Here is a 15484-nt window from a genome sequence, read left to right on the forward strand (position 1 = left end):
ATAGGGACTGAGGTACAGTCTGCTAATAATTCACAACCTACTAGTTCCATAAAGGTCCTAATAAGGACTGGTAAGGTATAGGGTACTACACTACATATGGCTGAGTGAGGTACAGTCTGCTATTCCTTAAGGACTGGTATAGGTCCACAATATATAGGGTTTAGGTGCACTACTGCTGACTGCTGCCCTTTACCGCAGTAGTCCTTTATGAGTGTAGGGACTGAGGTACAGTCTACTAATCATTCACAACCTGCTAGTTCCACAAAGGTCCTTATAAGGACTGGTAAGGTATAGGGTACTACACTACATATGGCTGAGTGAGGTACAGTCTGCTATTCCTTAAGGACTGGTATAGGTCCACAATATATAGGGTTGAGGTGCACTACTGCTGACTGCTGCCCTTTACTGCAGTAGTCCTTTATGAGTATAGGGACTGAGGTACAGTCTACTAATCATTCACAACCTGCTAGTTCCACAAAGGTCCTTATAAGGACTGGTAAGGTATAGGGTACTACACTACATATGGCTGAGTGAGGTACAGTCTGCTATTCCTTAAGGACTGGTATAGGTCCACAATATATAGGGTTGAGGTGCACTACTGCTGCCCCTCTGCTGCAGTAGTCCTTTATCAGTATAGGGACTGAGGTACAGTCTGCTAATCATTCACAACCTACTAGTTCCACAAAGGTCGTTATAAGGACTGGTAAGGTATAGGTTACTACAGTGCATAGGGTTGAGTGAGGCACAGTCTGCTATTCCTTAAGGACCGGTATAGGTCCACAATATATAGGGTTGAGGTGCACTACTGCTGACTGCTGCCCTTCTGCTGCAGTAGTCCTTTATCAGTATAGGGACTGAGGTACAGTCTGCTAATCATTCACAACCTACTAGTTCCACAAAGGTCCTTATAAGGACTGGTAAGGTATAGGGTACTACAGTACATAGGGTTGAGTGAGGTACAGTCTGCTATTCCTTAAAGACTGGTATAGGTCCACAATATATAGGGTTGAAGTGCACTACTGCTGACTGCTGCCCTTTACTGCAGTAGTCCTTTATGAGTATAGGCACTGAGGAACAGTCTGCTAATCATTCACAACTTACTAGTTCCACAAAGGTCCTTATAAGGACTGGTAAGGTATAGGGTACTACAGTACATAGGGTTGAGTGAGGCACAGTCTGCTATTCCTTAAGGACTGGCATAGGTCCACAATATATAGGGTTGAGGTGCACTACTGCTGACTGCTGCCCGTTACTGCAGTAGTCCTTTATGAGTATAGGGACTGAGGTACAGTCTGCTAATCATTCACAACCTACTAGTTCCACAAAGGTCATTATAAGGACTGGTAAGGTATAGGGTACTACAGTACATAGGGTTGAGTGAGGTACAGTCTGCTTTTCCTTAAGGACTGGTATAGGTCCACAATATATAGGGTTGAGGTGCACTACTGCTGACTGCTGCCCTTCTGCTGCAGTAGTCCTTTATCAGTATAGGGACTGAGGTACAGTCTGCTAATCATTCACAACCTACTAGTTCCACAAAGGTCGTTATAAGGACTGGTAAGGTATAGGGGTAGTAAAGTACATAGGGTTGAGTGAGGCACAGTCTGATATTCCTTAAGGACTGGTATAGGTCCACAATATATAGGGTTGAGGTGCACTACTGCTGACTGCTGCCCTTTTGCTGCAGTAGTCCTTTATCAGTATAGGGACTGAGATACAATCTGCTAATCATTCACAACCTACTAGTTCCACAAAGGTCCTTATAAGGACTGGTAAGGTATAGGGTACTACAGTACATAGGGTTGCGTGAGGTACACTCTGCTATTCCTTAAGGACTGGTATAGGTCCACAATATATAGGGTTGAGGTGCACTACTGCTGACTGCTGCCCTTTTACTGCAGTAGTCCTTTATGGGTATAGGGACTGAGGTACAGTCTGCTAATAATTCACAACCTACTAGTTCTACAAAGGTCCTTATAAGGACTGGTAAGGTATAGGGTACTACAGTACATATGGTTGAGTGAGGTACAGTCTGCTATTCCTTAAGGACTGGTATAGGTCCACAATATATAGGGTTGAGGTGCGCTACTGCTGACTGCTGCCCTTCTGCTGCAGTAGTCCTTTATCAGTATAGGGACTGAGGTACAGTCTGCTAATCATTCACAACCTACTAGTTCCACAAAGGCCCTTATAAGGACTGGTAAGGTATAGGGTACTACAGTACATAGGGTTGAGTGAGGCACAGTCTGCTATTCCTTAAGGACTGGTATAGGTCTCCAATATATAGGGCTGAGGTGCACTACTGCTGACTGCTGCCCTTCTGCTGCAGTAGTCCTTTATCAGTATAGGGACTGAGGTACAGTCTGCTAATCATTCACAACCTACTAGTTCCACAAAGGTCCTTAAAAGGACTGGTAAGTTATACGGGTTCTACAGTACATAGGGTTGAGTGAGGCACAGTCTGCTATTCCTTAAGGACTGGTATAGGTCCACAATATATAGGGCTGAGGTGCACTACTGCTGACTGCTGCCCTTCTGCTGCAGTAGTCCTTTATCAGTATAGGGACTGAGGTACAGTCTGCTAATCATTCACAACCTACTAGTTCCACAAAGGTCCTTAAAAGGACTGGTAAGGTATACGGGTACTACAGTACATAGGGTTGAGTGAGGAAAAGTCTGCTATTCCTTAAGGACTGGTATAGGTCCACAATATATAGGGTTGAGATGCACTACTGCTGACTGCGGCCCTTCTGCTGCAGTAGTCCTTTATCAGTATAGGGACTGAGGTACAGTCTGCTAATCATTCACAACCTACTAGTTCCACAAAGGTCCTTATAAGGACTGGTAAGGTATAGGCTACTACAGTACATAGGGTTGAGTGAGGTACAGTCTGCTATTCCTTAAGGACTGGTATAGGTCCACAATATATAGGGTTGAGGTGCACTACTGCTGACTGCTGCCCTTTACTGCAGTAGTCCTTTATGAGTATAGGGACTGAGATACAGTCTGCTAATAATTCACAACCTACTAGTTCCACAAAGGTCCTTATAAGGACTGGTAAGGTATAGGGTACTACAGTACATAGGGTTGAGTGAGGTACAGTCTGCTATTCCTTAAGGACTGGTAAAGGTCCACAATATATAGGGATGAGGTGCACTACTGCTGACTGCTGCCCCTCTGCTGCAGTAGTCCTTTATCAGTATAGGGACTGAGGTACAGTCTGCTAATCATTCACAACCTACTAGTTCCACAAAGGTCCATATAAGGACTGGTAAGGTATAGGGTATTACAGTACATAGCGTTGAGTGATGTACAGTCTGCTATTCCTTAAGGACTGGTAGAGGTCCACAATATATAGGGTTGAGGTGCACTACTGCTGATTGCTGCCCTTTACTGCAGTAGTCCTTTATGAGTATAGGGACTGAGGTACAGTCTGCTAATAATTCACAACTAGTGATGGCCGAACGGTTCGCCCGGCGGTCGTTTCGCGGCGAATTTCCGACTTTCGCCGTCCGCGGGTTCGAACGCCTTTTTCCGTCGTTCGCCCCGGCGGACTTACGTGTTTAATGTATACAAGAACTTTAACCTTTCGTGACACGTTTATCATGTGTTACAGGACAACCAATTGAGACATGACAGCTCATGGACACTTGGACATTCCCCCTAACCTATAAATACACCCGATCCGGTGGCCATTTTACATTCTTTCTTCTGTCACTGTAGGGAAAGGATCCTGTGTGGAGTAGGGACAGAGAAAACGCTAGCTATTTGGTACACAAAAGTTCTTTTCAGGACTGGTATAGGTGTTAGGTCAGCAGCCTGAGTTTCTTTTGTCAGTTTAGATAAAGGGACAGAGCGCTGTATGCTGCTATTTTAGGGACAGCTCAGCCAGATTAGTCTTTCTTCATCATCATCATCATCATCATCATTAGCTGTTACTATCAGGTCCACAAAAGAGCTGTTCCAGCTAATCGTTCCAGCCTACTCTTTTTTGCCAATTTGTATAGGGACAGGCAGGAAGCAGTGTGTCAGGCAGTGAGGATAATTTTAAAGACTTGCTGTTACTATTAGTTCCACAAAGGTTCTTTTCAGGACTGGTATCAGTGGTACGGTAATAGGCTTGTACACGTATAATATTCTTTCTTCCAAATATAGAAAGAATATTATACTTGACTGCTGCCCTTCTGCTGCAGTCTGCTAATCATTCACAACTCACTTGTTCCACAAAGCTCTTTATCAGGACTGGTAACTTGGTCTGTCTAGGGTGCTACGGTACATAGGCTTGGGTGCGGTACAGTCTGCTGTTCTGTAAGGACCGCTATCGGTCCACAATACATAGGGTTGCCGTGCACTACTGCTGACCGCTGCCCTATACTGCAGCAGTCCTTCATTGGTATAGGGACTGACGTACAGTCTGCTAATCACTAACACACAACCTGCTTGGTCCACAAAAGTTCTTATAAGGACTGGTAACTTGGTATAGGGTGCTACGGTACATAGGCCTGAGTGCGTTACAGTCTGCTGTTCTGTAAGGACCGCTATCGGTCCACAATACATAGGGTTGCCGTGCACTACTGCTGACCGCTGCCCTATACTGCAGCAGTCCTTCAGCGGTATAGGGACTGACGCACAGTCTGCTAAACACTAACACACAACCTGCTTGGTCCACAAAAGTTTTTATAAGGACTGGTAACTTGGTATAGGGTGCTACGGTACATAGGCCTGAGTGCAGTACAGTCTGCTGTTCTGTAAGGACCGCTATCGGTCCACAATACATAGGGTTGCCGTGCACTACTGCTGACCGCTGCCCTATACTGCAGCAGTCCTTCATTGGTATAGGGACTGACGTACAGTCTGCTAATCACTAACACACAACCTGCTTGGTCCACAAAAGTTCTTATAAGGACTGGTAACTTGGTATAGGGTGCTACGGTACATAGGCCTGAGTGCGTTACAGTCTGCTGTTCTGTAAGGACCGCTATCGGTCCACAATACATAGGGTTGCCGTGCACTACTGCTGACCGCTGCCCTATACTGCAGCAGTCCTTCATTGGTATAGGGACTGACGTACAGTCTGCTAATCACTAACACACAACCTGCTTGTTCCACAAAAGTTCTTATAAGGACTGGTAACTTGGTATAGGGTGCTACGGTACATAGGCTTGAGTGCGGTACAGTCTGCTGTTCTGTAAGGACCGCTATCGGTCCACAATAGATAGGGTTGACGTGCACCACTGCTGACCGCTGCCCTATACTGCAGCAGTCCTTCAGCGGTATAGGGACTGACGTACAGTCTGCTAAACACTAATACACAACCTGCTTGGTCCACAAAAGTTCTTATAAGGACTGGTAACTTGGTATAGGGTGCTACGGTACATAGGCTTGAGTGCGGTACAGTCTGCTGTTCTGTAAGGACCGCTATCGGTCCACAATAGATAGGGTTGACGTGCACCACTGCTGACCGCTGCCCTATACTGCAGCAGTCCTTCAGCGGTATAGGGACTGACGCACAGTCTGCTAAACACTAACACACAACCTGCTTGGTCCACAAAAGTTTTTATAAGGACTGGTAACTTGGTATAGGGTGCTACGGTACATAGGCCTGAGTGCGTTACAGTCTGCTGTTCTGTAAGGACCGCTATCGGTCCACAATACATAGGGTTGCCGTGCACTACTGCTGACCGCTGCCCTATACTGCAGCAGTCCTTCATTGGTATAGGGACTGACGTACAGTCTGCTAATCACTAACACACAACCTGCTTGGTCCACAAAAGTTCTTATAAGGACTGGTAACTTGGTATAGGGTGCTACGGTACATAGGCCTGAGTGCGTTACAGTCTGCTGTTCTGTAAGGACCGCTATCGGTCCACAATACATAGGGTTGCCGTGCACTACTGCTGACCGCTGCCCTATACTGCAGCAGTCCTTCAGCGGTATAGGGACTGACGCACAGTCTGCTAAACACTAACACACAACCTGCTTGGTCCACAAAAGTTCTTATAAGGACTGGTAACTTGGTATAGGGTGCTACGGTACATAGGCCTGAGTGCAGTACAGTCTGCTGTTCTGTAAGGACCGCTATCGGTCCACAATACATAGGGTTGCCGTGCACTACTGCTGACCGCTGCCCTATACTGCAGCAGTCCTTCATTGGTATAGGGACTGACGTACAGTCTGCTAATCACTAACACACAACCTGCTTGTTCCACAAAAGTTCTTATAAGGACTGGTAACTTGGTATAGGGTGCTACGGTACATAGGCTTGAGTGCGGTACAGTCTGCTGTTCTGTAAGGACCGCTATCGGTCCACAATAGATAGGGTTGACGTGCACCACTGCTGACCGCTGCCCTATACTGCAGCAGTCCTTCAGCGGTATAGGGACTGACGTACAGTCTGCTAAACACTAATACACAACCTGCTTGGTCCACAAAAGTTCTTATAAGGACTGGTAACTTGGTATAGGGTGCTACGGTACATAGGCTTGAGTGCGGTACAGTCTGCTGTTCTGTAAGGACCGCTATCGGTCCACAATAGATAGGGTTGACGTGCACCACTGCTGACCGCTGCCCTATACTGCAGCAGTCCTTCAGCGGTATAGGGACTGACGCACAGTCTGCTAAACACTAACACACAACCTGCTTGGTCCACAAAAGTTTTTATAAGGACTGGTAACTTGGTATAGGGTGCTACGGTACATAGGCCTGAGTGCGTTACAGTCTGCTGTTCTGTAAGGACCGCTATCGGTCCACAATACATAGGGTTGCCGTGCACTACTGCTGACCGCTGCCCTATACTGCAGCAGTCCTTCATTGGTATAGGGACTGACGTACAGTCTGCTAATCACTAACACACAACCTGCTTGGTCCACAAAAGTTCTTATAAGGACTGGTAACTTGGTATAGGGTGCTACGGTACATAGGCCTGAGTGCGTTACAGTCTGCTGTTCTGTAAGGACCGCTATCGGTCCACAATACATAGGGTTGCCGTGCACTACTGCTGACCGCTGCCCTATACTGCAGCAGTCCTTCAGCGGTATAGGGACTGACGCACAGTCTGCTAAACACTAACACACAACCTGCTTGGTCCACAAAAGTTCTTATAAGGACTGGTAACTTGGTATAGGGTGCTACGGTACATAGGCTTGAGTGCGGTACAGTCTGCTGTTCTGTAAGGACCGCTATCGGTCCACAATAGATAGGGTTGACGTGCACCACTGCTGACCGCTGCCCTATACTGCAGCAGTCCTTCAGCGGTATAGGGACTGACGTACAGTCTGCTAAACACTAATACACAACCTGCTTGGTCCACAAAAGTTCTTATAAGGACTGGTAACTTGGTATAGGGTGCTACGGTACATAGGCTTGAGTGCGGTACAGTCTGCTGTTCTGTAAGGACCGCTATAGGTCCACAATAGATAGGGTTGACGTGCACCACTGCTGACCGCTCACCTATACTGCAGCAGTCCTTCAGCGGTATAGGGACTAAGAGTTTTGTCACAGGGTCATTTAAAAAATGACATGCAGAGGAAGAGGCAGGCCCTTCCGCAGGGGTGGTAGGGGTAGGGCAGGAGCAACAGGCTTGAGCCAAAGTGGGAAGTTGCAGAAGGTGCGTTCAATTACTTTAAAGGATGCACCAGACTTGGTTGAGTGGCTCGCTCAGCCTTACTCTTCTGCACCCTCCTCATCCTCTCGATCTGCACCCTCTTCTTCACTCTCTGCTATGTGCACCCCCAAAGACACTACCACCAACAACACGACCACCACCACCACCACCACATACCTTCCGCTTGAGTCACTGGAATTATTTTCCGATCCATATCAAGAGGACATTTCTGATGCGCAGCCACTCTTGGTATTGGATCAGGAAGAGGAGGTAGCAACAAGCGCTACTCAGCAGTCTGACGCCAGTACCCAGATCAGCCCAAGGAGGAGGTTGGTCCCCGGTGTTGCTGCCTACTCTACTTATAGCGGTGGGGAAGGTGACGTTGATGATGACGTGTCTAGTGATGTCACGTGGGTGCCCACAAGAGAGGAAGAGGAGGGGAGTTCAGAGGGAGATATGGACCAGCAGATAGGGAGGAGAAGCAGCAATGACTTACATTGCACAGCAGGGACAAAGCAGACTGCAAATGTATCAGGAGCGAGTCATCGACCATGTACGGTCACATCTGGCGCTCCCAGGACACCGGCACATGGCTCCGCAGTGTGGGCTTTTTTTAACGTGTCCGCTGCTGACAATAGCGTTGCCATCTGCAATCTTTGCAGTCAACGCGTTAGTCGCGGTAAGCCCAATACTCACCTAGGGACGACCGCCTTAAGAAGGCACATGAGCAGCCATCACCGAGCCCAGTGGGAGCAACGGAACACACAAAGCCACACTGCAGGCTCTCACCGTCCAGCCTCGTCTTCTACTTCTCCTTCTCCTCTCTCCTCACAATTGTCCTCCACTCCACCTTCCATCACGCCAAGCTCACATTTTTCTGCAAAAAGGCAGGCTTCCGTGGGCCTAATGTTTGAGCGTAAAAAAATGATGACGCCGGATAACCCTCTTGCCCAACGGTTGGCGGCTGGCTTGTCAGAACTCATAGCCCGCCAACTACTGCCATATAAACTGGTGGACTCGGAGGCCTTTCGCAAATTTGTGGCCATTGGAACACCACAATGGAAGGTCCCAGGAAGGAAGTATTTCTCAGAGAAGGGCATCCCAGAGCTATATGGCCATGTTCAGCGGCAAGTGAATGTATCTCTGGCACACAGTGTCGGTGCCAAGATACATCTGACCACAGACACGTGGTCTAGCAAACACGGGCAGGGAAGGTATATCAGTTTTACTGCCCACTGGGTGAACCTTCTGACGGCCGTCAAGCATGTAACCCGTGGCACCCGTGTAGATTTGGTTTTACCGCCACGGATTGCATGCAGGCCTGACTCTTCTTCTCCTCCTCCTACTCCATCCTCCTCCCTCTCCTCCTCAGCTGCCTCCTCCTTTTCCGCTGCTAGCGTCTCTTCCACTGCACCGCCCAAGCTCCCCAGAACCTATTCCACATGCCAGGTGAGACGTTGCCATGCCGTGCTGCGTCTGTTGTGCCTGGAAGCAAAGAGCCACACTGGCCCGGCACTCCTTTCAGCTTTGCGTTCACAGGCAGATGAGTGGCTAACACCGCTCAATTTGACAGTTGGTAAAGTGGTGTGTGACAACGGTGCCAATCTGCTTAGCGCATTGAAACAGGGCAAAATCACGCACGTGCCGTGCATGGCACACGTCTTAAACTTGGTCGTGCAGCGATTCCTTGTCAAATACCCTGGGGTCCAGGACATCTTGCGGCAGGCAAGGAAAATCTCGGCCCATTTCAGAAGATCTTACACGGCCATGGCTCGCCTTGCTGACATTCAGCGGCGACACCATCTGCCGGTCAGACGTCTTATTTGCGATTGCCCGACGCGATGGAACTCAACCTTCTATATGCTTGATAGGCTGCTCCAGCAGAAACGTGCAGTTAACGTCTACCTGTATGAACTCTGCGAAAGAAACGGTTCTGGGGAGCTGGGTTTTTTTTCACCGCGCCAGTGGCTGCTCATGCGCGACACATGCAGACTTCTGCGGCCATTTGAGGAGATCACCAAACTGGTCAGTCGCAGCCATGGCGCCATCAGTGACATGGTACCTTATGCCTTCTTTCTGGAGCGTGCATTGCGTCGTGTCATTGATCAGGCTGTGGAGGAGCAGGAGCGGGAAGATGAGGAAGTCGCAATGCTGGATGAATTCCCAGGGGGGGCTACTCTATCTGAGACAAGTCAACAACAGGAGTCTGATGAGGAGTCAGAGGAGGATGGTGCCGGGGCGGATGAGCAGGAGCAAGAAGAGCATGCTTTAAACCTTTCTGGGATCCCTGTTGTGCGAGGATGGGGAGAGGAGAATGAAGAGGACGACATTATCCTGGATGATGAGCAGGAGCCAGGCCACCACACCGCTTCCACTTTAGTGCAAATGGGGGCCTTCATGCTCCAGTGTTTTAATAGGGACCCCCGTATAAAAAGCATGAGGGTCAAGGACCAGTACTGGGTGGCAACGTACTTAGACCCCCGGTACAAACACAAAATGGCGGAAATGTTACCGCCGTCGCAGAGGGCTGTCAGAATGCAGCACTTCCAGGCCTTGCTTCGAGAAATGCTGCATTCTGCTTTTGCGTGCGCTGGCAGAGGAGCAATTCCCACTCCCAGAGAAGGATTTGCGGGTACCAATCCAACAGCGCCTGCAAGAAGAGGCCGGTTTGAAGATGTGTTGGTGACTTCGGATATGAGGTCATTCTTTCAGCCGACCCATCGACAGGTGTCATCCGGATCCAGCATCAGGGAACGCCTAGACCGTCAGGTGTCCGACTACATTGGGTTAACGGCCGATGTGGACGCTCTGAGGAGTGATGAACCCCTAGACTACTGGGTGGGCAGGCTTGACCTCTGGCCAGAGCTTGCCCAATTTGCAATCGAACTGTTGGCTTGCCCCTCATCCAGTGTCCTGTCCGAAAGGACGTTCAGCGCAGCAGGGGGGATTGTGACCGATAAGCGTACTCGCCTAGCTCACCACAGTGTTAACTACCTCACATTTCTAAAAATGAATGAGGCATGGATCTCGGAGGAATTCAACACATGTGATCAGTAGACCATGTATATGTCTATAAACAATTTTTGGAATCAAGCACACAGACCTTCTTAATTCATTTGGCTCACTTCCCTGACCCAAAAAAGCACACCGTACTATATGCCCCTACCCTCCTCTTTGAAGAGGTTGAGCGGTGTCATATTTCTACTGGGGCTGCTTATTATGAGGGGTTCCCACCATCCCTGTGCTGTGCTGACTTCCTCCTGGGTGTTCTTATTATGAGGGGCTCCCACCATCCCTGTGCTGTGCTGACTTCCTCCTGGGGGTTCTTATTATGAGGGGATCACACCATCCCTGTGCTGTGCTGACTTCCTCCTGGGGCTGCTTACGGTGCTGCTGTCAGCGCTGTATGTCACGGAGCTGCTGTCAGCGCTGTATGTCACGGAGCTGCTGTCAGCGCTGTATGTCACGGAGCTGCTGTCAGCGCTGTATGTCACGGAGCTGCTGTCAGCGCTGTATGTCACGGAGCTGCTGTCAGCGCTGTATGTCACGGAGCTGCTGTCAGCGCTGTATGTCACGGAGCTGCTGTCAGCGCTGTATGTCACGGAGCTGCTGTCAGCGCTGTATGTCACGGAGCTGCTGTCAGCGCTGTATGTCACGGAGCTGCTGTCAGCGCTGTATGTCACGGTGCTGCTGTCAGCGCTGTATGTCACGGAGCTGCTGTCAGCGCTGTATGTCACGGAGCTGCTGTCAGTGCTGTATGTCACGGAGCTGCTGTCAGCCGTGTATGTCACGGAGCTGCTGTCAGCGCTGTATGTCACGGAGCTGCTGTCAGCGCTGTATGTCACGGTGCTGCTGTCAGCGCTGTATGTCACGGAGCTGCTGTCAGCGCTGTATGTCACGGAGCTGCTGTCAGCGCTGTATGTCACGGAGCTGCTGTCAGCGCTGTATGTCACGGAGCTGCTGTCAGCGCTGTATGTCACGGAGCTGCTGTCAGCGCTGTATGTCACGGAGCTGCTGTCAGCGCTGTATGTCACGGAGCTGCTGTCAGCGCTGTATGTCACGGAGCTGCTGTCAGCGCTGTATGTCACGGAGCTGCTGTCAGCGCTGTATGTCACGGAGCTGCTGTCAGCGCTGTATGTCACGGAGCTGCTGTCAGCGCTGTATGTCACGGAGCTGCTGTCAGCGCTGTATGTCACGGTGCTGCTGTCAGCGCTGTATGTCACGGAGCTGCTGTCAGCGCTGTATGTCACGGAGCTGCTGTCAGTGCTGTATGTCACGGAGCTGCTGTCAGCGCTGTATGTCACGGAGCTGCTGTCAGCGCTGTATGTCACGGAGCTGCTGTCAGCGCTGTATGTCACGGTGCTGCTGTCAGCGCTGTATGTCACGGAGCTGCTGTCAGCGCTGTATGTCACGGAGCTGCTGTCAGCGCTGTATGTCACGGAGCTGCTGTCAGCGCTGTATGTCACGGAGCTGCTGTCAGCGCTGTATGTCACGGAGCTGCTGTCAGCGCTGTATGTCACGGTGCTGATGTCAGTGCTCTGTATTACGGTGCTGCTGTCAGTGCTCTGTATCTCCTGCACCCTCTTGTTTGCCTACCCTGGTCCCTGACCTTCCCTCTCCTCCATTGCCTTCATTAGCTCCATAGTCCTGAATTGTCAGAACAATTTCCCAAATAAAAAAAAAATGCTTGTAGTTATCGATCCCAAATTCACCTCATACATGTATTATGCTATTGTCCAGGTGGTGGGACTACGTGCTACCCCCTAATAATTACCCCGTGGCCGCAAATTCGACCTAAAGGTTTGCGAAATTCGCCTCCCATTGAAGTCAATGGAGCCCGCGGCGAACGGTCGTTTTCGCGAACGTTTGTGTCCGTTCGCGTTTCGCGTTCGCGAAACGTCCCGTCGGAAGTTCGTCCATCACTATTCACAACCTACTAGTTCCACAAAGGTCCTTATAAGGACTGGTAAGGTATTGGGTACTACAGTACATAGGGTTGAGTGAGGTACAGTCTGCTATTCCTTAAGGACTGGTATAGGTCCACAATATATAGGGTTGAGGTGCACTACTGCTGACTGCTGCCCGTTACTGCAGTAGTCCTTCATGAGTATTGGGACTGAGGTACAGTCTGCTAATAATTCACAACCTACTAGTTCCACAAAGGTCGTTATAAGGACTGGTAAGGTATAGGGTACTACAGTACATAGGCTTGAGTGAGGTACAGTCTGCTTTTCCTTAAGGACTGGTATAGGTCCACAATATATAGGGTTGAGGTGCACTACTGCTGACTGCTGCCCTTCTGCTGCAGTAGTCCTTTATGAGTATAGGGACTGAGGTACAGTCTGCTAATCATTCACAACCTACTAGTTCCACAAAGGTCCTTATAAGGACTGGTAAGGTATTGGGTACTACAGTACATAGGGTTGAGTGAGGTACAGTCTGCTATTCCTTAAGGACTGGTATAGGTCCACAATATATAGGGTTGAGGTGCACTACTGCTGACTGCTGCCCTTTACTGCAGTAGTCCTTTATGAGTATAGGGACTGAGGTACAGTCTGCTAATCATTCACAACCTACTAGTTCCGCAAAGGTCGTTATAAGGACTGGTAAGGTATAGGGTACTACAGTACATAGGGTTGAGTGAGGTACAGTCTGCTTTTCCTTAAGGACTGGTATAGGTCCACAATATATAGGGTTGAGGTGCACTACTGCTGACTGCTGCCCTTCTGCTGCAGTAGTCCTTTATCAGTATAGGGACTGAGGTACAGTCTGCTAATCATTCACAACCTACTAGTTCCACAAAGGTCGTTATAAGTACTGGTAAGGTATATCGGTAGTAAAGTACATAGGGTTGAGTGAGGCACAGTCTGCTATTCCTTAAGGACTGGTATAGGTCCACAATATATAGTGTTGAGGTGCACTACTGCTGACTGCTGCCCTTTTGCTGCAGTAGTCCTTTAACAGTATAGGGACTGAGATACAATCTGCTAATCATTCACAACCTACTAGTTCCACAAAGGTCCTTATAAGGACTGGTAAGGTATAGGGTACTACAGTACATAGGGTTGAGTGAGGTACACTCTGCTATTCCTTAAGGACTGGTAAAGGTCCACAATATATAGGGTTGAGGTGCACTACTGCTGACTGCTGCCCCTCTGCTGCAGTAGTCCTTTATCAGTATAGGGACTGAGGTACAGTCTGATAATCATCCACAACCTACTAGTTGCACAAAGGTCCTTATAAGGACTGGTAAGGTATAGGGTATTACAGTACATAGGGTTGAGTGATGTACAGTCTGCTATTCCTTAAGGACTGGTATAGGTCCACAATATATAGGGTTGAGGTGCACTACTGCTGACTGCTGCCCTTTACTGCAGTAGTCCTTCATGAGTATTGTGACTGAGGTACAGTCTGCTAATAATTCACAACCTACTAGTTCCACAAAGGTCCTTCTAAGGACTGGTAAGGTATTGGGTACTACAGTACATAGGGTTGAGTGAGGTACAGTCTGCTATTCCTTAAGGACTGGTATAGGTCCACAATATATAGGGTTGAGGTGCATTACTGCTGACTGCTGCCCGTTACTGCAGTAGTCCTTTATGAGTATAGGGACTGAGGTACAGTCTGCTAATCATTCACAACCTACTAGTTCCACAAAGGTCATTATAAGGACTGGTAAGGTATAGGGTACTACAGTACATAGGGTTGAGTGAGGTACAGTCTGCTTTTCCTTAAGGACTGGTATAGGTCCACAATATATAGGGTTGAGGTGCACTACTGCTGACTGCTGCCCTTCTGCTGCAGTAGTCCTTTATCAGTATAGGGACTGAGGTACAGTCTGCTAATCATTCACAACCTACTAGTTCCACAAAGGTCGTTATAAGGACTGGTAAGGTATAGGGGTAGTAAAGTACATAGGGTTGAGTGAGGCACAGTCTGCTATTCCTTAAGGACTGGTATAGGTCCACAATATATAGGGTTGAGGTAAACTACTGCTGACTGCTGCCCTTTTGCTGCAGTAGTCCTTTAACAGTATAGGGACTGAGATACAATCTGCTAATCATTCACAACCTACTAGTTCCACAAAGGTCCTTATAAGGACTGGTAAGGTATAGGGTACTACGGTACATAGGGTTGAGTGAGGTACACTCTGCTATTCCTTAAGGACTGGTAAAGGTCCACAATATATAGGGTTGAGGTGCACTACTGCTGATTGCTGCCCTTTACTGCAGTAGTCCTTTATGAGTATAGGGACTGAGGTACAGTCTGCTAATCATTCACAAACTACTAGTTCCACAAAGGTCCTTATAAGGATTGGTAAGGTATAGGGTACTACAGTACATAGGGTTGAGTGAGGTACAGTCTGCTATTTCTTAAGGACTGGTAAAAGTCCACAATATATAGGGTTGAGTTGCACTACTGCTGACTGCTGCCCCTCTGCTGCAGTAGTCCGTTATCAGTATAGGGACTGAGGTACAGTCTGCTAATCATTCACAACCTACTAGTTCCACAAAGGTCATTATAAGGACTGGTAAGTTATAGGGTACTTCAGTACATAGGGTTGAGTGATGTACAGTCTGCTATTACATAAGGACTGGTATAGGTCCACAATATATAGGGTTGAGGTGCACTACTGCTGACTGCTGCCCCTCTGCTGCAGTAGTCCTGTATCAGTATAGGGACTGAGGTACAGTCTGCTAATCATTCACAACCTACTAGTTCTACAAAGGTCGTTATAAGGACTGGTAAGGTATAGGGTACTACAGTACATACGGTTGAGTGAGGCACAGTCTGCTATTCCTTAAGGACTGGTATAGGTCCACAATATATAGGGTTGAGGTGCACTACTGCTGACTGCTGCCCTTTACTGCAGTAGTCCTT

Source organism: Lithobates pipiens, unplaced genomic scaffold, assembly GCF_037356315.1.
Source record: "Lithobates pipiens isolate NorthernLeopardFrog02 unplaced genomic scaffold, aLitPip1_a1.2 Scaffold_99, whole genome shotgun sequence".
NCBI lineage: Eukaryota > Metazoa > Chordata > Amphibia > Anura > Ranidae > Lithobates > Lithobates pipiens.